The sequence below is a fragment of the Oncorhynchus mykiss genome, unplaced genomic scaffold (assembly GCF_013265735.2).
Source record: "Oncorhynchus mykiss isolate Arlee unplaced genomic scaffold, USDA_OmykA_1.1 un_scaffold_223, whole genome shotgun sequence".
Classification (NCBI taxonomy): Eukaryota; Metazoa; Chordata; class Actinopteri; order Salmoniformes; family Salmonidae; genus Oncorhynchus; species Oncorhynchus mykiss.
This window is the reverse complement of record NW_023493692.1, coordinates 21968-42382: the sequence shown is the minus strand read 5'-3', so window position 1 is coordinate 42382 and position 20415 is coordinate 21968. Positions and strand designations below refer to the sequence as shown.

Genomic DNA, 20415 nt, shown 5'->3' with positions numbered 1-20415 from the left:
AGAGCGTCTGCACTCCCTTGTATTTCAGTCTTCTTTTTCATTTTCTTCTTTAAAATCTTTATGTATCTCATGTTGTTCTTGCGTCCTTCATCTTTTTTTGATTCTCTTTCTAAAAATCTTAATTTATCTGATGTTGCTCTTTCTTTCATCGTATAAACTGAGAATTAGTTTCTGCTTTTATATCTGAAGCAGATTGAATTAGAAAAACATGGCAGATAATTGCAATAACAGACGTGGGAATTAGGGTAAATGCTGGATTCCCTTTATTTGTCCGGTGTCCTTGGTGGCCTTGTTTGAAATGACATTACAGTTTTCTGTTGAGAAAAAGTTAAAGCGGTGGACTTTGAACCGACACCTCCGAAAGACTGGGTCCTTAAATCCAGTTCTCTGGACAGCTCGGCCACAGTACCAACTGTTAAAATGGACTGCTTGGTCGTCGCACAGACCATCACAACTTTCCTTTTTTCCAATCAAGGATTTGACGTGAACAACCACCGGTAGGAGGTGCAACTGCCACCGTGAGAACACAGGACTTGGTGGCTGGTTGGTTAAGGCGATGGACTACACTATTGAGTTGGAACCCCATCCGTGACACACAACATTGCTTCTTTTCTCCCTTGCACGGCCCTGCATGAAAGTAAAAACGCTGAAATAAAGCTTGCGCATACAAACTCAATAAAGATAGCAGTGGTGGGATTTGAACCCACGCCTCCTTAGAGACTGGAGCCTTAATCCAGCGCCTTAGACCGCTCGGCCACACTACCCAACTCCGGCAAAACATTCACACTTTCTCGTCAGTTACCTAGAGCGTCTGCACTCCCTTGTATTTTAGTCTTCTTTTTCATTTTATTCTTTAAAATCTTTATGTATCTCATGTTGCTCTTGAGTCCTTCATATTTTTTTGATTATCTTTTTAAAAATCTTAATTTATCTGATGTTGCTCTTTCTTCCATCGTATAAACTTAGAATTAGTTTCTGCTTTCATGTCTGAAGCAGATTGAATTAGAAAAACACGGCAGATAATTGCAATAACAGACGTGGGAATTAGGGTAAAGGCTGGATTCCCTTTATTTTCTGGTGTCCTTGGTGTCCTTGCTTGAAATTGCATTAAAGTTTTCTGTTGAGAAAAAGTTAAAGCGGTGGACTTTGAACCCAAACCTCTGAAAGACTGGATCCTTAAATCCAGTTCTCTGGACAGCTTGGCCACAGTACCAACTGTTAAAATGGACTGCTAGGTCTTCTGACAGCGCAGGCCAACTTTCCTTGTTTACAATCTAGGCTTTGACGTGAACAACCACCGGTAGGAGGTACAACTGCCACCGCGGGAGCACAGGACTTGGTGGCTGGTTGGTTAAGGCGATGGACTACACTATTGAGTTGGAACCCCATCCGTGACACACAACATTTGTTTTTTTCTCCCTTGCATGGCCCTACATGAAAGTAAAAACGCTGAAATAAAGCAGAACATGTGATAGCTTCCGCGAACAAACTCAATAAAGATGGCAGTGGTGGGATTTGAACCCACGCCTCCTTAGAGACTGGAGCCTTAATCCAGCGCCTTAGACCGCTCGGCCACACTACCCAGCTCTGGCAAAATATTTACACTTTCTCATCAGTTACCTAGAGCGTCTGTACTTCCTTGTATTTTAGTCTTCTTTTTCATTTTCTTCTTTAAAATCTTTATGTATCTCATGTTGCTCTTGCGTCCTTCATCTTTTTTTGATTCTCTTTTTAAAAATCTTAATTTATCTGATGTTGCTCTTTCTTCCATCGTATAAACTTAGAATTAGTTTCTGCTTTTATGTCTGAAGCAGATTGAATTAGAAAAACACGGCAGATAATTGCAATAACAAACGTGGGAATTAGGGTAAAGGCTGGATTCCCTTTATTTGTCCGGTGTCCTTGGTGGCCTTGTTTGAAATTACATTACAGTTTTCTGTTGAGAAAAAGTTGCAGCGGTGGACTTTGAACCGACACCTCTGAAAGACTGGGTCCTTAAATCCAGTTCTCTGGACAGCTCGGCCACAGTTCCCACTGTTAAAATGGAATGCTGGGTCGTCGCACAGACCATCACAACTTTCCTTTTTTCCAATCAAGGATTTGACGTGAACAACCACCGGTTGGAGGTGCAACTGCCACCGTGAGAGCACAGGACTTGGTGGCTGGTTGGTTAAGGAGATGGACTACACTATTGAGTTGGAACCCCATCCTTGACACACAACATTGCTTCTTTTCTCCCTTGCATGGCCCTACATGAAAGTAAAAACGCTGAAATAAAGCAGAACATGTGATAGCTTGCACAAACAAACTCAATAAAGATGGCAGTGGTGGGATTTGAACCCACGCCTCCTTAGAGACTGGAGCCTATATCCAGCGCCTTAGACCGCTCGGCCACACTACCCAGCTCTTGCAAGATTTCCACACTTTCTCGTCAGTTACCTAGAGCGTCTGCACTTCCTTGTATTTTAGTCTTCTTTTTCATTTTCTTCTTTAAAATCTTTATGTATCTCATGTTGCTCTTGCGTCCTTCATCTTTTTTTGATTCTCTTTTTAAAAATCTTAATTTATCTGATGTTGCTCTTTCTTCCATCGTATAAACTTAGAATTAGTTTCTGCTTTTATGTCTGAAGCAATTTGAATTAGAAAAACACGGCAGATAATTGCAATAACAGACGTGGGAATTAGGGTAAAGGCTGGATTCCCTTTATTTGTCCGGTGTCCTTGGTGGCCTTGTTTGAAATTACATTACAGTTTTCTGTTGAGAAAAAGTTGCAACGGTGGACTTTGAACCCACACCTCCGAAAGACTGGGTCGTTAAATCCAGTTCTCTGGACAGCTCGGCCACAGTTCACACTGTTAAAATGGACTGCTGGGTCATCGCACAGCCCAGCCCAAGTTTCCTTGTTTCCAATCAAGGCTTTGACGTGATAAACCACCGGTAAGAGGTGCAACTGCCACCGCGGGGGCACAGGACTTTGTGGCTGGTTGGTTAAGGCGATGGACTACACTATTGAGTTGGCACCCTATCCGTGACACACAACATTGCCTCTTTTCTCCCTTGCATGGCCCTACATGAAAGTAAAAACGCTGAAATAAAGCAGAACATGTGATGGCTTGCGCAAACAAACTCAATAAAGATGGCAGTGGTGGGATTGGAACCCACGCCTCCTTAGAGACTGGAGGCTAAATCCAGCGCCTTAGACCACTCGGCCACACTACCCAGCTCTGGCAAAATATTCACACTTTCACGTCAGTTACCTAGAGCGTCTGCACACCCTTGTATTTTAGTCTTCTTTTTCATTTTCTTCTTTAAAATCTTTATGTATCTCATGTTGCTCTTGCGTCCTTCATCTTTTTTTGATTCTCTTTTAAAAAATCTTAATTTATCTGATGTTGCTCTTTCTTCCATCGTATAAACTTAGAATTAGTTTCTGCTTTTATGTCTGAAGCAGATTGAATTAGAAAAACACGGCAGATAATTGCAATAACAGACGTGGGAATTAGGGTAAAGGCTGGATTCCCTTTATTTTCTGGTGTCCTTGGTGGCCTTGTTTGAAATTACATTACAGTTTTCTGTTGAGAAAAACTTGCAGCGGTGGACTTTGAACCGACACCTCCGAAAGACTGGGTCCTTAAATCCAGTTCTCTGGACAGCTCGGCCAGAGTTCCCACTGTTAAAATGGACTGCTTGGTCGTCGCACAGACCATCACAACTTTCCTTTTTTCCAATCAAGGATTTGACGTGAACAACCACCGGTAGGAGGTGCAACTGCCACTGCGGGGGCACAGGACTTGGTGGCTGGTTGGTTAAGGCGATGGACTACACTATTGAGTCGGATCCCCATCCGTGACACACAAGATTGCTTCTTTTCTCCCTTGCATGGCCCTGCATGAAAGTAAAAACGCTGAAATAAAGCAGAACATGTGATAGCTTGCGCAAACAAACTCTATAAAGATGGCAGCAGTGGGATTTGAACCCACGCCTCCTTAGAGACTGGAGCCTAAATCCAGCGCCTTAGACCACTCTGCCACACTACCCAGCTCTTGCAAGATTGCCAGACTTTCTCGTCAGTTACCTAGAGCGTCTGCACTTCCTTGTATTTTAGTCTTCTTTTTCAATTTTCTTCTTTAAAATCTTTATGTATCTCATGTTGCTCTTGCGTCCTTCATCTTTTTTTGATTCTCTTTTTAAAAATCTTAATTTATCTGATGTTGCTCTTTCTTCCATCGTATAAACTTAGAATTAGTTTCTGCTTTTATGTCTGAAGCAGATTGAATTAGAAAAACACGGCAGATAATAGCAATAACAGACGTGGGAATTAGGGTAAAGGCTGGATTCCCTTTATTTGTCCGGTGTCCTTGGTGGCCTTGTTTGAAATTACATTACAGTTTTCTGTTGAGAAAAAGTTGCAGTGGTGGACTTTGATCCGACACCTCTGAAAGACTGGGTCCTTATATCCAGTTCTCTGGACAGCTCGGCCACAGTACCCACTGTTAAAATGGACTGCTGGGTCATCGCACAGCCCAGCCCAAGTTTCCTTGTTTCCAATCAAGGATTTGACGTGATAAACCACCGGTAGGAGGTGCAACTGCCACCGCGGGGGCACAGGACTTGGTGGCTGGTTGGTTAAGGCGATGGACTACGCTATTGAGTTGGAACCCCATCCGTGACACACAACATTGCTTCTTTTCTCCCTTGCATGGCCCTGCATGAAAGTAAAAAAAGCTGAAATAAAGCAGAACATGTGATAGCTTGCGCAAACAAACTCAATAAAGATGGCAATGGTGGGATTTGAACCCACGCCTCCTTAGAGACTGGAGCCTAAATCCAACGCCTTAGACCGCTCGGCCACACTACCCAACTCCGGCAAAACATTCACACTTTCTCGTCAGAGAAAGAGCGTCTGCACTCCCTTGTATTTTAGTCTTCTTTTTCATTTTCTTCTTTAAAATCTTTATGTATCTCATGTTGCTCTTGCGTCCTTCATCTTTTTTTGATTCTCTTTTTAAAAATCTTAATTTATCTGATGTTGCTCTTTCTTTCATCGTATAAACTTAGAATTAGTTTCTGCTTTTATGTCTGAAGCAGATTGAATTAGAAAAACACGTCAGATAATAGCAATAATAGACGTGGGAATGAGGGTAAAGGCTGGATTCCCTTTATTTTCCGGTGTCCTTGGTGGCCTTGTTTGAAATTACATTACAGTTTTCTGTTGAGAAAAAGTTGCAGTGGTGGACTTTGAACCGACACCTCTGAAAGACTGGGTCCTTAAATCCAGTTCTCTGGACAGCTCGCCCACAGTACCAACTGTTAAAATGGACTGCTGGGTCGTCCCACAGACCATCACAACTTTCCTTAATTCCAATCAAGGATTTGACATGAACAACCACCGGTAGGAGGTGCAACTGCCACCGTGAGAGCACATGACTTGGTGGCTGGTTGGTTAAGGCGATGGACTACACTATTGAGTTGGAACCCCATCCGTGACACAGAACATTGATTTTTTTCTCCCTTGCATGGCCCTACATGAAAGTAAAAACACAGAAATAAAGCAGAACATGTGATAGCTTGCGCAAACAAACTCAATAAAGATGGCAGTGGTGGGATTTGAACCCACGCCTCCTTAGAGACTGGAGCCTAAATCCAACGCCTTAGACCGCTCGGCCACACTACCCAGCTCTGGCAAGATTTCCACACTTTCTCGTCAGTTACCTAGAGCGTCTGCACTTCCTTGTATTTTAGTCTTCTTTTTCATTTTCTTCTTTAAAATCTTTATGTATCTCATGTTGCTCTTGCGTCCTTCATCTTTTTTTGATTCTCTTTTTAAAAATCTTAATTTATCTGATGTTGCTCTTTCTTCCATCGTATAAACTTAGAATTAGTTTCTGCTTTTATGTCTGAAGCAGATTGAATTAGAAAAACACGGCAGATAATTGCAATAACAGACGTGGGAATTAGGGTAAAGGCTGGATTCCCTTTATTTGTCCGGTGTCCTTGGTGGCCTTGCTTGAAATTACATTACAGTTTTCTGTTGAGAAAAAGTTGCAACGGTGGACTTTGAACCCACACCTCCGAAAGACTGGGTCGTTAAATCCAGTTCTCTGGACAGCTCGGCCACAGTTCACACTGTTAAAATGGACTGCTGGGTCATCGCACAGCCCAGCCCAAGTTTCCTTGTTTCCAATCAAGGCTTTGACGTGATAAACCACCGGTAAGAGGTGCAACTGCCACCGCGGGGGCACAGGACTTTGTGGCTGGTTGGTTAAGGCGATGGACTACACTATTGAGTTGGCACCCTATCCGTGACACACAACATTGCCTCTTTTCTCCCTTGCATGGCCCTACATGAAAGTAAAAACGCTGAAATAAAGCAGAACATGTGATGGCTTGCGCAAACAAACTCAATAAAGATGGCAGTGGTGGGATTGGAACCCACGCCTCCTTAGAGACTGGAGGCTAAATCCAGCGCCTTAGACCACTCGGCCACACTACCCAGCTCTGGCAAAATATTCACACTTTCACGTCAGTTACCTAGAGCGTCTGCACACCCTTGTATTTTAGTCTTCTTTTTCATTTTCTTCTTTAAAATCTTTATGTATCTCATGTTGCTCTTGCGTCCTTCATCTTTTTTTGATTCTCTTTTAAAAAATCTTAATTTATCTGATGTTGCTCTTTCTTCCATCGTATAAACTTAGAATTAGTTTCTGCTTTTATGTCTGAAGCAGATTGAATTAGAAAAACACGGCAGATAATTGCAATAACAGACGTGGGAATTAGGGTAAAGGCTGGATTCCCTTTATTTTCTGGTGTCCTTGGTGGCCTTGTTTGAAATTACATTACAGTTTTCTGTTGAGAAAAACTTGCAGCGGTGGACTTTGAACCGACACCTCCGAAAGACTGGGTCCTTAAATCCAGTTCTCTGGACAGCTCGGCCAGAGTTCCCACTGTTAAAATGGACTGCTTGGTCGTCGCACAGACCATCACAACTTTCCTTTTTTCCAATCAAGGATTTGACGTGAACAACCACCGGTAGGAGGTGCAACTGCCACTGCGGGGGCACAGGACTTGGTGGCTGGTTGGTTAAGGCGATGGACTACACTATTGAGTCGGATCCCCATCCGTGACACACAAGATTGCTTCTTTTCTCCCTTGCATGGCCCTGCATGAAAGTAAAAACGCTGAAATAAAGCAGAACATGTGATAGCTTGCGCAAACAAACTCTATAAAGATGGCAGCAGTGGGATTTGAACCCACGCCTCCTTAGAGACTGGAGCCTAAATCCAGCGCCTTAGACCACTCTGCCACACTACCCAGCTCTTGCAAGATTGCCAGACTTTCTCGTCAGTTACCTAGAGCGTCTGCACTTCCTTGTATTTTAGTCTTCTTTTTCAATTTTCTTCTTTAAAATCTTTATGTATCTCATGTTGCTCTTGCGTCCTTCATCTTTTTTTGATTCTCTTTTTAAAAATCTTAATTTATCTGATGTTGCTCTTTCTTCCATCGTATAAACTTAGAATTAGTTTCTGCTTTTATGTCTGAAGCAGATTGAATTAGAAAAACACGTCAGATAATAGCAATAATAGACGTGGGAATGAGGGTAAAGGCTGGATTCCCTTTATTTTCCGGTGTCCTTGGTGGCCTTGTTTGAAATTACATTACAGTTTTCTGTTGAGAAAAAGTTGCAGTGGTGGACTTTGATCCGACACCTCTGAAAGACTGGGTCCTTATATCCAGTTCTCTGGACAGCTCGGCCACAGTACCCACTGTTAAAATGGACTGCTGGGTCATCGCACAGCCCAGCCCAAGTTTCCTTGTTTCCAATCAAGGATTTGACGTGATAAACCACCGGTAGGAGGTGCAACTGCCACCGCGGGGGCACAGGACTTGGTGGCTGGTTGGTTAAGGCGATGGACTACGCTATTGAGTTGGAACCCCATCCGTGACACACAACATTGCTTCTTTTCTCCCTTGCATGGCCCTGCATGAAAGTAAAAAAGCTGAAATAAAGCAGAACATGTGATAGCTTGCGCAAACAAACTCAATAAAGATGGCAATGGTGGGATTTGAACCCACGCCTCCTTAGAGACTGGAGCCTAAATCCAACGCCTTAGACCGCTCGGCCACACTACCCAACTCCGGCAAAACATTCACACTTTCTCGTCAGAGAAAGAGCGTCTGCACTCCCTTGTATTTTAGTCTTCTTTTTCATTTTCTTCTTTAAAATCTTTATGTATCTCATGTTGCTCTTGCGTCCTTCATCTTTTTTTGATTCTCTTTTTAAAAATCTTAATTTATCTGATGTTGCTCTTTCTTTCATCGTATAAACTTAGAATTAGTTTCTGCTTTTATGTCTGAAGCAGATTGAATTAGAAAAACACGTCAGATAATAGCAATAATAGACGTGGGAATGAGGGTAAAGGCTGGATTCCCTTTATTTTCCGGTGTCCTTGGTGGCCTTGTTTGAAATTACATTACAGTTTTCTGTTGAGAAAAAGTTGCAGTGGTGGACTTTGAACCGACACCTCTGAAAGACTGGGTCCTTAAATCCAGTTCTCTGGACAGCTCGCCCACAGTACCAACTGTTAAAATGGACTGCTGGGTCGTCCCACAGACCATCACAACTTTCCTTAATTCCAATCAAGGATTTGACATGAACAACCACCGGTAGGAGGTGCAACTGCCACCGTGAGAGCACATGACTTGGTGGCTGGTTGGTTAAGGCGATGGACTACACTATTGAGTTGGAACCCCATCCGTGACACAGAACATTGATTTTTTTCTCCCTTGCATGGCCCTACATGAAAGTAAAAACACAGAAATAAAGCAGAACATGTGATAGCTTGCGCAAACAAACTCAATAAAGATGGCAGTGGTGGGATTTGAACCCACGCCTCCTTAGAGACTGGAGCCTAAATCCAACGCCTTCGACCGCTCGGCCACACTACCCAGCTCTGGCAAGATTTCCACACTTTCTCGTCAGTTACCTAGAGCGTCTGCACTTCCTTGTATTTTAGTCTTCTTTTTCATTTTCTTCTTTAAAATCTTTATGTATCTCATGTTGCTCTTGCGTCCTTCATCTTTTTTTGATTCTCTTTTTAAAAATCTTAATTTATCTGATGTTGCTCTTTCTTCCATCGTATAAACTTAGAATTAGTTTCTGCTTTTATGTCTGAAGAAGATTGAATTAGAAAAACACGGCAGATAATTGCAATAACAGACGTGGGAATTAGGGTAAAGGCTGGATTCCCTTTATTTTCCGGTGTCCTTGGTGGCCTTGTTTGAAATTACATTACAGTTTTCTGTTGAGAAAAAGTTCCAGCGGTGGACTTTGAACCGACACCTCCGAAAGACTGGGTCCTTAAATCCAGTTCTCTGGACAGCTCGGCCACAGTTCCCACTGTTAAAACTGACTGCTTGGTCGTCACACAGACCATCACAACTTTCCTTTTTTCCAATCAAGGATTTGACGTGAACAACCCCCGGTAGGAGGTACAACTGCCACAGCGAGAGCACAGGACTTGGTGGCTAATTGGTTAAGGTGATGGACTACACTAATGAGTTGGAACCCCATCCGTGACACACAACATTGCTTCTTTTCTCCCTTGCATGGCCCTGCATGAAAGTAAAAACGCTGAAATAAAGCAGAACATGTGATAGCTTGCGCAAACAAACTCAATAAAGATGGCAGTGGTGGGATTTGAACCCACGCCTCCTTAGAGACTGGAGCCTAAATCCAGCGCCTTAGACCGCTCGGCCACACTACCCAGCTCTGGCAAGATTTCCACACTTTCTTGTCAGTTACCTAGAGCGTCTGTACTTCCTTGAATTTTAGTCTTCTTTTTCATTTTCTTCTTTAAAATCTTTATGTATCTCATGTTGCTCTTGCGTCCTTCATCTTTTTTTGATTCTCTTTTTAAAAATCTTAATTTATCTGATGTTGCTCTTTCTTCCATCGTATAAACTTAGAATTCGTTTCTGCTTTTATGTCTGAAGCAGATTGAATTAGAAAAACACGGCAGATAATTGCAATAACAGACGTGGGAATTAGGGTAAAGGCTGGATTCCCTTTATTTGTCCGGTGTCCTTGGTGGCCTTGTTTGAAATTACATTACAGTTTTCTGTTGAGAAAATGTTGCAGCGGTGGACTTTGAACCGACACCTCCGAAAGACTGGGTCCTTAAATCCAGTTCTCTGGACAGCTCGGCCACAGTTCCCACTGTTAATATGGACTGCTTGGTCGTCGCACAGACCATCACAACTTTCCTTTTTTCCAATCAAGGAATTGACATGAACAACCACCAGTAGGAGGTGCAATTGCCAGCGCGGGGGCACAGGACTTGGTGGCTGGTTGGTTAAGGCGATGGACTACACTATTGAGTTGGAACCCCATCCGTGACACACAACATTGCTTCTTTTCTCCCTTGCATGGCCCTGCATGAAAGTAAAAACGCTGAAATAAAGCAGAACATGTGATAGCTTGCGCAAACAAACTCAATAAAGATGGCAGTGGTGGGATTTGAACCCACGCCTCCTTAGAGACTGGAGCCTAAATCCAGCGCCTTAGACCGCTCGGCCACACTACCCAGCTCTGGCAAGATTTCCACACTTTCTTGTCAGTTACCTAGAGCGTCTGTACTTCCTTGAATTTTAGTCTTCTTTTTCATTTTCTTCTTTAAAATCTTTATGTATCTCATGTTGCTCTTGCGTCCTTCATCTTTTTTTGATTCTCTTTTTAAAAATCTTAATTTATCTGATGTTGCTCTTTCTTCCATCGTATCAACTTAGAATTCGTTTCTGCTTTTATGTCTGTAGCAGATTGAATTAGAAAAACACGGCAGATAATTGCAATAACAGACGTGGGAATTAGGGTAAAGGCTGGATTCCCTTTATTTTCCGGTGTCCTTGGTGGCCTTGTTTGAAATTACATTACAGTTTTCTGTTTTCTGTTGAGAAAAACTTGCAGCGGTGGACTTTGAACCGACACCTCCGAAAGACTGGGTCCTTAAATCCAGTTCTCTGGACAGCTTGGCCACAGTACCCACTGTTAAAATGGACTGCTGGGTCGTCCCACAAACCATCACAACTTTCCTTTTTTCCAATCAAGGATTTGACGTGAACAACCACCGGTAGGAGGTGCAACTGCCACCGCGGGGGCACAGGACTTGGTGGCTGGTTGGTTAAGGCGAAGGACTACACTATTGAGTTGGAACCCCATCCGTGACACACATCATTGCTTCTTTTCTCCCTTGCATGGGCGACATGAAAGTAAAAACCCTGAAATAACGCAGAACATGTGATAGCTTGCGCAAACAAACTCAATAAAGATGGCAGTGGTGGGATTTGAACCCACGCCTCCTTAGAGACTGGAGCCTAAATCCAGCGCCTTAGACCGCTCGGCCACACTACCCAGCTCTGGCAAAATATTCACACTTTCTCATCAGTTACCTAGAGCGTCTGCACTTCCTTGTATTTTAGTCTTCTTTTTCATTTTCTTCTTTAAAATCTTTATGTATCTCATGTTGCTCTTGCGTCCTTCATCTTTTTTTGATTCTCTTTTTAAAAATCTTAATTTATCTGATGTTGCTCTTTCTTCCATCGTATAAACTTAGAATTAGTTTCTGCTTTTATGTCTGAAGCAGATTGAATTAGAAAAACACGGCAGATAATTGCAATAACAGACGTGGGAATGAGGGTAAAGGCTGGATTCCCTTTATTTGTCCGGTGTCCTTGGTGGCCTTGTTTGAAATTACATTACAGTTTTCTGTTGAGAAAAAGTTGCAGCGTTGGACTTTGAACCCACACCTCCGAAAGACTGGGTCCTTAAATCCAGTTCTCTGGACAGCTCGGCCACAGTTCCCACTGTTAAAATGGACTGCTTGATCGTCGCACAGACCATCACAACTTTCCTTTTTTCCAATCAAGGATTTGACGTGAACAACCACCGGTAGGAGGTGCAACTGCCACCGTGGGGGCACAGGACTTGGTGGCTGGTTGGTTAAGGCGATGGACTACACTATTGAGTTGGAACCCCATCCGTGACACACAACATTGCTTCTTTTCTCCCTTGCATGGCCCTGCATGAAAGTAAAAACGCTGAAATAAAGCAGAACATGTGATAGCTTGCGCAAACAAACTCAATAAAGATGGCAGTGGTGGGATTTGAACCCACGCCTCCTTAGAGACTGGAGCCTAAATCCAGCGCCTTAGACCACTCGGCCACACTACCCAACTCCGGCAAAACATTCACACTTTCTCGTCAGTTACCTAGAGCGTCTGCACTCCCTTGTATTTCAGTCTTCTTTTTAATTTTCTTCTTTAAAATCTTTATGTATCTCATGTTGCTCTTGCGTCCTTCATCTTTTTTTGATTCTCTTTCTAAAAATCTTAATTTATCTGATGTTGCTCTTTCTTTCATCGTATAAACTTAGAATTAGTTTCTGCTTTTATGTCTGAAGCAGATTGAATTAGAAAAACACGGCAGATAATAGCAATAATAGACGTGGGAATTAGGGTAAAGGCTGGATTCCCTTTATTTGTCCGGTGTCCTTGGTGGCCTTGTTTGAAATTACATTACAGTTTTCTGTTGAGAAAAAGTTGTAGTGGTGGACTTTGAACCGACACCTCCGAAAGACTGGGTCCTTAAATCCAGTTCTCTGGACAGCTCGGCCACAGTTCCCACTGTTAAAATGGACTGCTTGATCGTCGCACAGACCATCACAACTTTCCTTTTTTCCAATCAAGGAATTGACATGAACAACCACCAGTAGGAGGTGCAATTGCCAGCGCGGGGGCACAGGACTTGGTGGCTGGTTGGTTAAGGCGATGGACTACACTATTGAGTTGGAACCCCATCCGTGACACACAACATTGCTTCTTTTCTCCCTTGCATGGCCCTGCATGAAAGTAAAAACGCTGAAATAAAGCAGAACATGTGATAGCTTGCGCAAACAAACTCAATAAAGATGGCAGTGGTGGGATTTGAACCCACGCCTCCTTAGAGACTGGAGCCTAAATCCAGCGCCTTAGACCGCTCGGCCACACTACCCAGCTCTGGCAAGATTTCCACACTTTCTTGTCAGTTACCTAGAGCGTCTGTACTTCCTTGAATTTTAGTCTTCTTTTTCATTTTCTTCTTTAAAATCTTTATGTATCTCATGTTGCTCTTGCGTCCTTCATCTTTTTTTGATTCTCTTTTTAAAAATCTTAATTTATCTGATGTTGCTCTTTCTTCCATCGTATAAACTTAGAATTCGTTTCTGCTTTTATGTCTGAAGCAGATTGAATTAGAAAAACACGGCAGATAATTGCAATAACAGACGTGGGAATTAGGGTAAAGGCTGGATTCCCTTTATTTGTCCGGTGTCCTTGGTGGCCTTGTTTGAAATTACATTACAGTTTTCTGTTGAGAAAATGTTGCAGCGGTGGACTTTGAACCGACACCTCCGAAAGACTGGGTCCTTAAATCCAGTTCTCTGGACAGCTCGGCCACAGTTCCCACTGTTAATATGGACTGCTTGGTCGTCGCACAGACCATCACAACTTTCCTTTTTTCCAATCAAGGAATTGACATGAACAACCACCAGTAGGAGGTGCAATTGCCAGCGCGGGGGCACAGGACTTGGTGGCTGGTTGGTTAAGGCGATGGACTACACTATTGAGTTGGAACCCCATCCGTGACACACAACATTGCTTCTTTTCTCCCTTGCATGGCCCTGCATGAAAGTAAAAACGCTGAAATAAAGCAGAACATGTGATAGCTTGCGCAAACAAACTCAATAAAGATGGCAGTGGTGGGATTTGAACCCACGCCTCCTTAGAGACTGGAGCCTAAATCCAGCGCCTTAGACCGCTCGGCCACACTACCCAGCTCTGGCAAGATTTCCACACTTTCTTGTCAGTTACCTAGAGCGTCTGTACTTCCTTGAATTTTAGTCTTCTTTTTCATTTTCTTCTTTAAAATCTTTATGTATCTCATGTTGCTCTTGCGTCCTTCATCTTTTTTTGATTCTCTTTTTAAAAATCTTAATTTATCTGATGTTGCTCTTTCTTCCATCGTATAAACTTAGAATTCGTTTCTGCTTTTATGTCTGAAGCAGATTGAATTAGAAAAACACGGCAGATAATTGCAATAACAGACGTGGGAATTAGGGTAAAGGCTGGATTCCCTTTATTTGTCCGGTGTCCTTGGTGGCCTTGTTTGAAATTACATTACAGTTTTCTGTTGAGAAAATGTTGCAGCGGTGGACTTTGAACCGACACCTCCGAAAGACTGGGTCCTTAAATCCAGTTCTCTGGACAGCTCGGCCACAGTTCCCACTGTTAATATGGACTGCTTGGTCGTCGCAGAGACCATCACAACTTTCCTTTTTTCCAATCAAGGAATTGACATGAACAACCACCAGTAGGAGGTGCAATTGCCAGCGCGGGGGCACAGGACTTGGTGGCTGGTTGGTTAAGGCGATGGACTACACTATTGAGTTGGAACCCCATCCGTGACACACAACATTGCTTCTTTTCTCCCTTGCATGGCCCTGCATGAAAGTAAAAACGCTGAAATAAAGCAGAACATGTGATAGCTTGCGCAAACAAACTCAATAAAGATGGCTGTGGTGGGATTTGAACCCACGCCTCCTTAGAGACTGGAGCCTAAATCCAGCGCCTTAGACCGCTCGGCCACACTACCCAGCTCTGGCAAGATTTCCACACTTTCTTGTCAGTTACCTAGAGCGTCTGTACTTCCTTGAATTTTAGTCTTCTTTTTCATTTTCTTCTTTAAAATCTTTATGTATCTCATGTTGCTCTTGCGTCCTTCATCTTTTTTTGATTCTCTTTTTAAAAATCTTAATTTATCTGATGTTGCTCTTTCTTCCATCGTATAAACTTAGAATTCGTTTCTGCTTTTATGTCTGTAGCAGATTGAATTAGAAAAACACGGCAGATAATTGCAATAACAGACGTGGGAATTAGGGTAAAGGCTGGATTCCCTTTATTTTCCGGTGTCCTTGGTGGCCTTGTTTGAAATTACATTACAGTTTTCTGTTTTCTGTTGAGAAAAACTTGCAGCGGTGGACTTTGAACCGACACCTCCGAAAGACTGGGTCCTTAAATCCAGTTCTCTGGACAGCTTGGCCACAGTACCCACTGTTAAAATGGACTGCTGGGTCGTCCCACAGACCATCACAACTTTCCTTTTTTCCAATCAAGGATTTGACGTGAACAACCACCGGTAGGAGGTGCAACTGCCACCGCGGGGGCACAGGACTTGGTGGCTGGTTGGTTAAGGCGAAGGACTACACTATTGAGTTGGAACCCCATCCGTGACACACATCATTGCTTCTTTTCTCCCTTGCATGGGCGACATGAAAGTAAAAACCCTGAAATAACGCAGAACATGTGATAGCTTGCGCAAACAAACTCAATAAAGATGGCAGTGGTGGGATTTGAACCCACGCCTCCTTAGAGACTGGAGCCTAAATCCAGCGCCTTAGACCGCTCAGCCACACTACCCAGCTCTGGCAAAATATTCACACTTTCTCATCAGTTACCTAGAGCGTCTGCACTTCCTTGTATTTTAGTCTTCTTTTTCATTTTCTTCTTTAAAATCTTTATGTATCTCATGTTGCTCTTGCGTCCTTCATCTTTTTTTGATTCTCTTTTTAAAAATCTTAATTTATCTGATGTTGCTCTTTCTTTCATCGTATAAACTTAGAATTAGTTTCTGCTTTTATGTCTGAAGCAGATTGAATTAGAAAAACACGGCAGATAATTGCAATAACAGACGTGGGAATTAGGGTAAAGGCTGGATTCCCTTTATTTGTCCGGTGTCCTTGGTGGCCTTGTTTGAAATTACATTACAGTTTTCTGTTGAGAAAAAGTTGCAGCGTTGGACTTTGAACCCACACCTCCGAAAGACTGGGTCCTTAAATCCAGTTCTCTGGACAGCTCGGCCACAGTTCCCACTGTTAAAATGGACTGCTTGATCGTCGCACAGACCATCACAACTTTCCTTTTTTCCAATCAAGGATTTGACGTGAACAACCACCGGTAGGAGGTGCAACTGCCACCGTGGGGGCACAGGACTTGGTGGCTGGTTGGTTAAGGCGATGGACTACACTATTGAGTTGGAACCCCATCCGTGACACACAACATTGCTTCTTTTCTCCCTTGCATGGCCCTGCATGAAAGTAAAAACGCTGAAATAAAGCAGAACATGTGATAGCTTGCGCAAACAAACTCAATAAAGATGGCAGTGGTGGGATTTGAACCCACGCCTCCTTAGAGACTGGAGCCTAAATCCAGCGCCTTAGACCACTCGGCCACACTACCCAACTCCGGCAAAACATTCACACTTTCTCGTCAGTTACCTAGAGCGTCTGCACTCCCTTGTATTTCAGTCTTCTTTTTAATTTTCTTCTTTAAAATCTTTATGTATCTCATGTTGCTCTTGCGTCCTTCATCTTTTTTTGATTCTCTTTCTAAAAATCTTAATTTATCTGATGTTGCTCTTTCTTTCATCGTATAAACTTAGAATTAGTTTCTGCTTTTATGTCTGAAGCAGATTGAATTAGAAAAACACGGCAGATAATAGCAATAATAGACGTGGGAATTAGGGTAAAGGCTGGATTCCCTTTATTTGTCCGGTGTCCTTGGTGGCCTTGTTTGAAATTACATTACAGTTTTCTGTTGAGAAAAAGTTGTAGTGGTGGACTTTGAACCGACACCTCCGAAAGACTGGGTCCTTAAATCCAGTTCTCTGGACAGCTCGGCCACAGTTCCCACTGTTAAAATGGACTGCTTGATCGTCGCACAGACCATCACAACTTTCCTTTTTTCCAATCAAGGATTTGACGTGAACAACCACCGGTAGGAGGTGCAACTGCCACCGTGGGGGCACAGGACTTGGTGGCTGGTTGGTTAAGGCGATGGACTACACTATTGAGTTGGAACCCCATCCGTGACACACAACATTGCTTCTTTTCTCCCTTGCATGGCCCTGCATGAAAGTAAAAACGCTGAAATAAAGCAGAACATGTGATAGCTTGCGCAAACAAACTCAATAAAGATGGCAGTGGTGGGATTTGAACCCACGCCTCCTTAGAGACTGGAGCCTAAATCCAGCGCCTTAGACCACTCTGCCACACTACCCAACTCCGGCAAAACATTCACACTTTCTCGTCAGTTACCTAGAGCGTCTGCACTCCCTTGTATTTCAGTCTTCTTTTTAATTTTCTTCTTTAAAATCTTTATGTATCTCATGTTGCTCTTGCGTCCTTCATCTTTTTTTGATTCTCTTTCTAAAAATCTTAATTTATCTGATGTTGCTCTTTCTTCCATCGTATAAACTTAGAATTAGTTTCTGCTTTTATGTCTGAAGCAGATTGAATTAGAAAAACACGGCAGATAATAGCAATAATAGACGTGGGAATGAGGGTAAAGGCTGGATTCCCTTTATTTGTCCGGTGTCCTTGGTGGCCTTGTTTGAAATTACATTACAGTATTCTGTTGAGAAAAAGTTGCAGTGGTGGACTTTGAACCGACACCTCTGAAAGACTGGGTCCTTAAATCCAGTTCTCTGGACAGCTTGGCCACAGTTCCCACTGTTAAAATAGACTGCTTGGTCATCGCACAGACCATCACAACTTTCCTTTTTTCCAATCAAGGATTTGACGTGAACAACTACCGGTAGGAGGTGCAACTGCCACCGTGGGGGCACAGGACTTGGTGGCTGGTTGGTTAAGGTGATGGACTACACTATTGAGTTGGAACCCCATCCGTGACACACAACATTGCTTCTTTTCTCCCTTGCATGGCCCTGCATGAAAGTAAAAACACTGAAATAAAGCAGAACATGTGATAGCTTGCGCAAACAAACTCAATAAAGATGGCAGTGGTGGGATTTGAACCCACGCCTCCTTAGAGACTGGAGCCTTAATCCAGTGCCTTAGACCGCTCAGCCACACTACCCAGCTCTGGCACGATTTCCAAACTTTCTCGTAAGTTACCTAGAGCGTCTGCACTTCCTTGTATTTTAGTCTTCTTTTTCATTTTCTTCTTTAAAATCTTTATGTATCTCATGTTGCTCTTGCGTCCTTCATCTTTTTTTGATTCTCTTTCTAAAAATCTTAATTTATCTGATGTTGCTCTTTCTTCCATCGTATAAACTTAGAATTAGTTTCTGCTTTTATGTCTGAAGCAGATTGAATTAGAAAAACACGGCAGATAATTGCAATAACAGACGTGGGAATTAGGGTAAAGGCTGGATTCCCTTTATTTGTCCGGTGTCCTTGGTGGCCTTGTTTGAAATTACATTACAGTTTTCTGTTGAGAAAAAGTTGCAGTGGTGGACTTTGAACCGACACCTCTGAAAGACTGGGTCCTTAAATCCAGTTCTCTGGACAGCTCGCCCACAGTACCAACTGTTAAAATGGACTGCTGGGTCGTCCCACAGACCATCACAACTTTCCTTTTTTCCAATCAAGGATTTGACGTGAACAACCACCGGTAGGAGGTGCAACTGCCACCGTGAGAGAACAGGACTTGGTGGCTGGTTGGTTAAGGCGATGGACTACACTATTGAGTTGGAACCCCATCCGCACAACATTGATTATTTTCTCCCTTGCACGGCCCTGCATGAAAGTAAAAACGCTGAAATAATGCAGAAAATGTGATAGCTTGCGCATACAAACTCAATAAAGATGGCAGTGGATGGATTTGAACCCACGCCTCCTTAGTGACTGGAGCCTTAATCCAGCGCCTTAGACCGCACGGCCACACTACCCAGCTCTGGCAAAATATTCACACTTTCTCGTCAGTTACCTAGAGCGTCTGCACTCCCTTGTATTTCAGTCTTCTTTTTAATTTTCTTCTTTAAAATCTTTATGTATCTCATGTTGCTCTTGCGTCCTTCATCTTTTTTTGATTCTCTTTCTAAAAATCTTTATTTATCTGATGTTGCTCTTTCTTTCATCGTATAAACTTAGAATTAGTTTCTGCTTTTATGTCTGAAGCAGATTGAATTAGAAAAATACGGCAGATAATTGCAATAACAGACCTGGGAATTAGGGTAAAGGCTGGATTCCCTTTATTTGTCCGGTGTCCTTGGTCCTTGATTTGAACCCACGCCTCCTTAGAGACTGGAGCCTAAATCCAGCACCTTAGACCGCTCGGCCACACTACCCAGCTCTACTTCAGGTTTTCACACTTTCTCGTCAGTTACCCAGAGCGTCTGCACTCCCTTGTATTTTAGTCTTCTTTTTCATTTTCTTCTTTAAAATCTTTATGTATCTCATGTTGCTCTTGCGTCCTTCATCTTTTTTTGATTCTCTTTCTAAAAATCTTTATTTATCTGATGTTGCTCTTTCTTTCATCGTATAAACTTAGAATTAGTTTCTGCTTTTATGTCTGAAGCAGATTGAATTAGAAAAACACGGCAGATAATTGCAATAATAGACGTGGGAATGAGGGTAAAGGCTGGATTCCCTTTATTTGTCCGGTGTCCTTGGTGGCCTTGTTTGAAATTACATTACAGTTTTCTGTTGAGAAAAAGTTGCAGTGGTGGAATTTGAACCGACACCTCTGAAAGACTGGGTCCTTAAATCCAGTTCTCTGGACAGCTTGGCCACAGTTCCCACTGTTAAAATAGACTGCTTGGTCATCGCACAGACCATCACAACTTTCCTTTTTTCCAATCAAGGATTTGACGTGAACAACTACCGGTAGGAGGTGCAACTGCCACCGTGGGGGCACAGGACTTGGTGGCTGGTTGGTTAAGGCGATGGACTACACTATTGAGTTGGAACCCCATCCGTGACACACAACATTGCTTCTTTTCTCCCTTGCATGGCCCTGCATGAAAGTAAAAACACTGAAATAAAGCAGAACATGTGATAGCTTGCGCAAACAAACTCAATAAAGATGGCAGTGGTGGGATTTGAACCCACGCCTCCTTAGAGACTGGAGCCTTAATCCAGCGCCTTAGACCGCTCGGCCACACTACCCAGCTCTACTTCAGGTTTTCACACTTTCTCGTCAGTTACCCAGAGCGTCTGCACTCCCTTGTATTTTAGTCTTCTTTTTCATTTTCTTCTTTAAAATCTTTATGTATCTCATGTTGCTCTTGCGTCCTTCATCTTTTTTTGATTCTCTTTCTAAAAATCTTAATTTATCTGATGTTGCTCTTTCTTCCATCGTATAAACTTAGAATTAGTTTCTGCTTTTATGTCTGAAGCAGATTGAATTAGAAAAACACGGCAGATAATTGCAATAATAGACGTGGGAATTAGGGTAAAGGCTGGATTCCCTTTATTTGTCCGGTGTCCTTGGTGGCCTTGTTTGAAATTACATTACAGTTTTCTGTTGAGAAAAAGTTGCAGTGGTGGACTTTGAACCGACACCTCTGAAAGACTGGGTCCTTA

At 42.8% G+C, this 20415-nt stretch overlaps 23 non-coding genes across 23 annotated transcripts; all 23 read right to left on the bottom strand.

The window, feature by feature from the left end:
* Positions 1-682: 682 nt before the first annotated feature.
* trnal-aag lies at positions 683-764 on the bottom strand. The gene has a single exon. It is a non-coding gene; the product is annotated as a tRNA-Leu (tRNA).
* Positions 765-1500: 736 nt separating this feature from the next.
* Positions 1501-1582, bottom strand: trnal-aag. Its single transcript has one exon. It is a non-coding gene; the product is annotated as a tRNA-Leu (tRNA).
* A 737-nt stretch (positions 1583-2319) lies between these two features.
* trnal-uag lies at positions 2320-2401 on the bottom strand. The gene has a single exon. It is a non-coding gene; the product is annotated as a tRNA-Leu (tRNA).
* A 737-nt stretch (positions 2402-3138) lies between these two features.
* trnal-uag lies at positions 3139-3220 on the bottom strand. Its single transcript has one exon. It is a non-coding gene; the product is annotated as a tRNA-Leu (tRNA).
* Positions 3221-3956: 736 nt separating this feature from the next.
* Positions 3957-4038, bottom strand: trnal-uag. Its single transcript has one exon. It is a non-coding gene; the product is annotated as a tRNA-Leu (tRNA).
* A 739-nt stretch (positions 4039-4777) lies between these two features.
* Positions 4778-4859, bottom strand: trnal-aag. The gene has a single exon. It is a non-coding gene; the product is annotated as a tRNA-Leu (tRNA).
* A 734-nt stretch (positions 4860-5593) lies between these two features.
* trnal-aag lies at positions 5594-5675 on the bottom strand. Its single transcript has one exon. It is a non-coding gene; the product is annotated as a tRNA-Leu (tRNA).
* Positions 5676-6412: 737 nt separating this feature from the next.
* trnal-aag lies at positions 6413-6494 on the bottom strand. Its single transcript has one exon. It is a non-coding gene; the product is annotated as a tRNA-Leu (tRNA).
* A 736-nt stretch (positions 6495-7230) lies between these two features.
* Positions 7231-7312, bottom strand: trnal-uag. The gene has a single exon. It is a non-coding gene; the product is annotated as a tRNA-Leu (tRNA).
* Positions 7313-8049: 737 nt separating this feature from the next.
* trnal-aag lies at positions 8050-8131 on the bottom strand. The gene has a single exon. It is a non-coding gene; the product is annotated as a tRNA-Leu (tRNA).
* Positions 8132-8865: 734 nt separating this feature from the next.
* Positions 8866-8947, bottom strand: trnal-uag. The gene has a single exon. It is a non-coding gene; the product is annotated as a tRNA-Leu (tRNA).
* Positions 8948-9683: 736 nt separating this feature from the next.
* trnal-aag lies at positions 9684-9765 on the bottom strand. Its single transcript has one exon. It is a non-coding gene; the product is annotated as a tRNA-Leu (tRNA).
* A 737-nt stretch (positions 9766-10502) lies between these two features.
* trnal-aag lies at positions 10503-10584 on the bottom strand. The gene has a single exon. It is a non-coding gene; the product is annotated as a tRNA-Leu (tRNA).
* Positions 10585-11326: 742 nt separating this feature from the next.
* trnal-uag lies at positions 11327-11408 on the bottom strand. Its single transcript has one exon. It is a non-coding gene; the product is annotated as a tRNA-Leu (tRNA).
* A 737-nt stretch (positions 11409-12145) lies between these two features.
* trnal-aag lies at positions 12146-12227 on the bottom strand. Its single transcript has one exon. It is a non-coding gene; the product is annotated as a tRNA-Leu (tRNA).
* Positions 12228-12964: 737 nt separating this feature from the next.
* trnal-uag lies at positions 12965-13046 on the bottom strand. Its single transcript has one exon. It is a non-coding gene; the product is annotated as a tRNA-Leu (tRNA).
* Positions 13047-13783: 737 nt separating this feature from the next.
* On the bottom strand, positions 13784-13865 carry trnal-uag. The gene has a single exon. It is a non-coding gene; the product is annotated as a tRNA-Leu (tRNA).
* Positions 13866-14602: 737 nt separating this feature from the next.
* Positions 14603-14684, bottom strand: trnal-uag. Its single transcript has one exon. It is a non-coding gene; the product is annotated as a tRNA-Leu (tRNA).
* A 742-nt stretch (positions 14685-15426) lies between these two features.
* trnal-uag lies at positions 15427-15508 on the bottom strand. The gene has a single exon. It is a non-coding gene; the product is annotated as a tRNA-Leu (tRNA).
* Positions 15509-16245: 737 nt separating this feature from the next.
* trnal-uag lies at positions 16246-16327 on the bottom strand. Its single transcript has one exon. It is a non-coding gene; the product is annotated as a tRNA-Leu (tRNA).
* A 737-nt stretch (positions 16328-17064) lies between these two features.
* Positions 17065-17146, bottom strand: trnal-uag. Its single transcript has one exon. It is a non-coding gene; the product is annotated as a tRNA-Leu (tRNA).
* Positions 17147-17883: 737 nt separating this feature from the next.
* On the bottom strand, positions 17884-17965 carry trnal-aag. Its single transcript has one exon. It is a non-coding gene; the product is annotated as a tRNA-Leu (tRNA).
* A 1951-nt stretch (positions 17966-19916) lies between these two features.
* trnal-aag lies at positions 19917-19998 on the bottom strand. Its single transcript has one exon. It is a non-coding gene; the product is annotated as a tRNA-Leu (tRNA).
* Between the last annotated feature and the right edge of the window lie 417 nt (positions 19999-20415).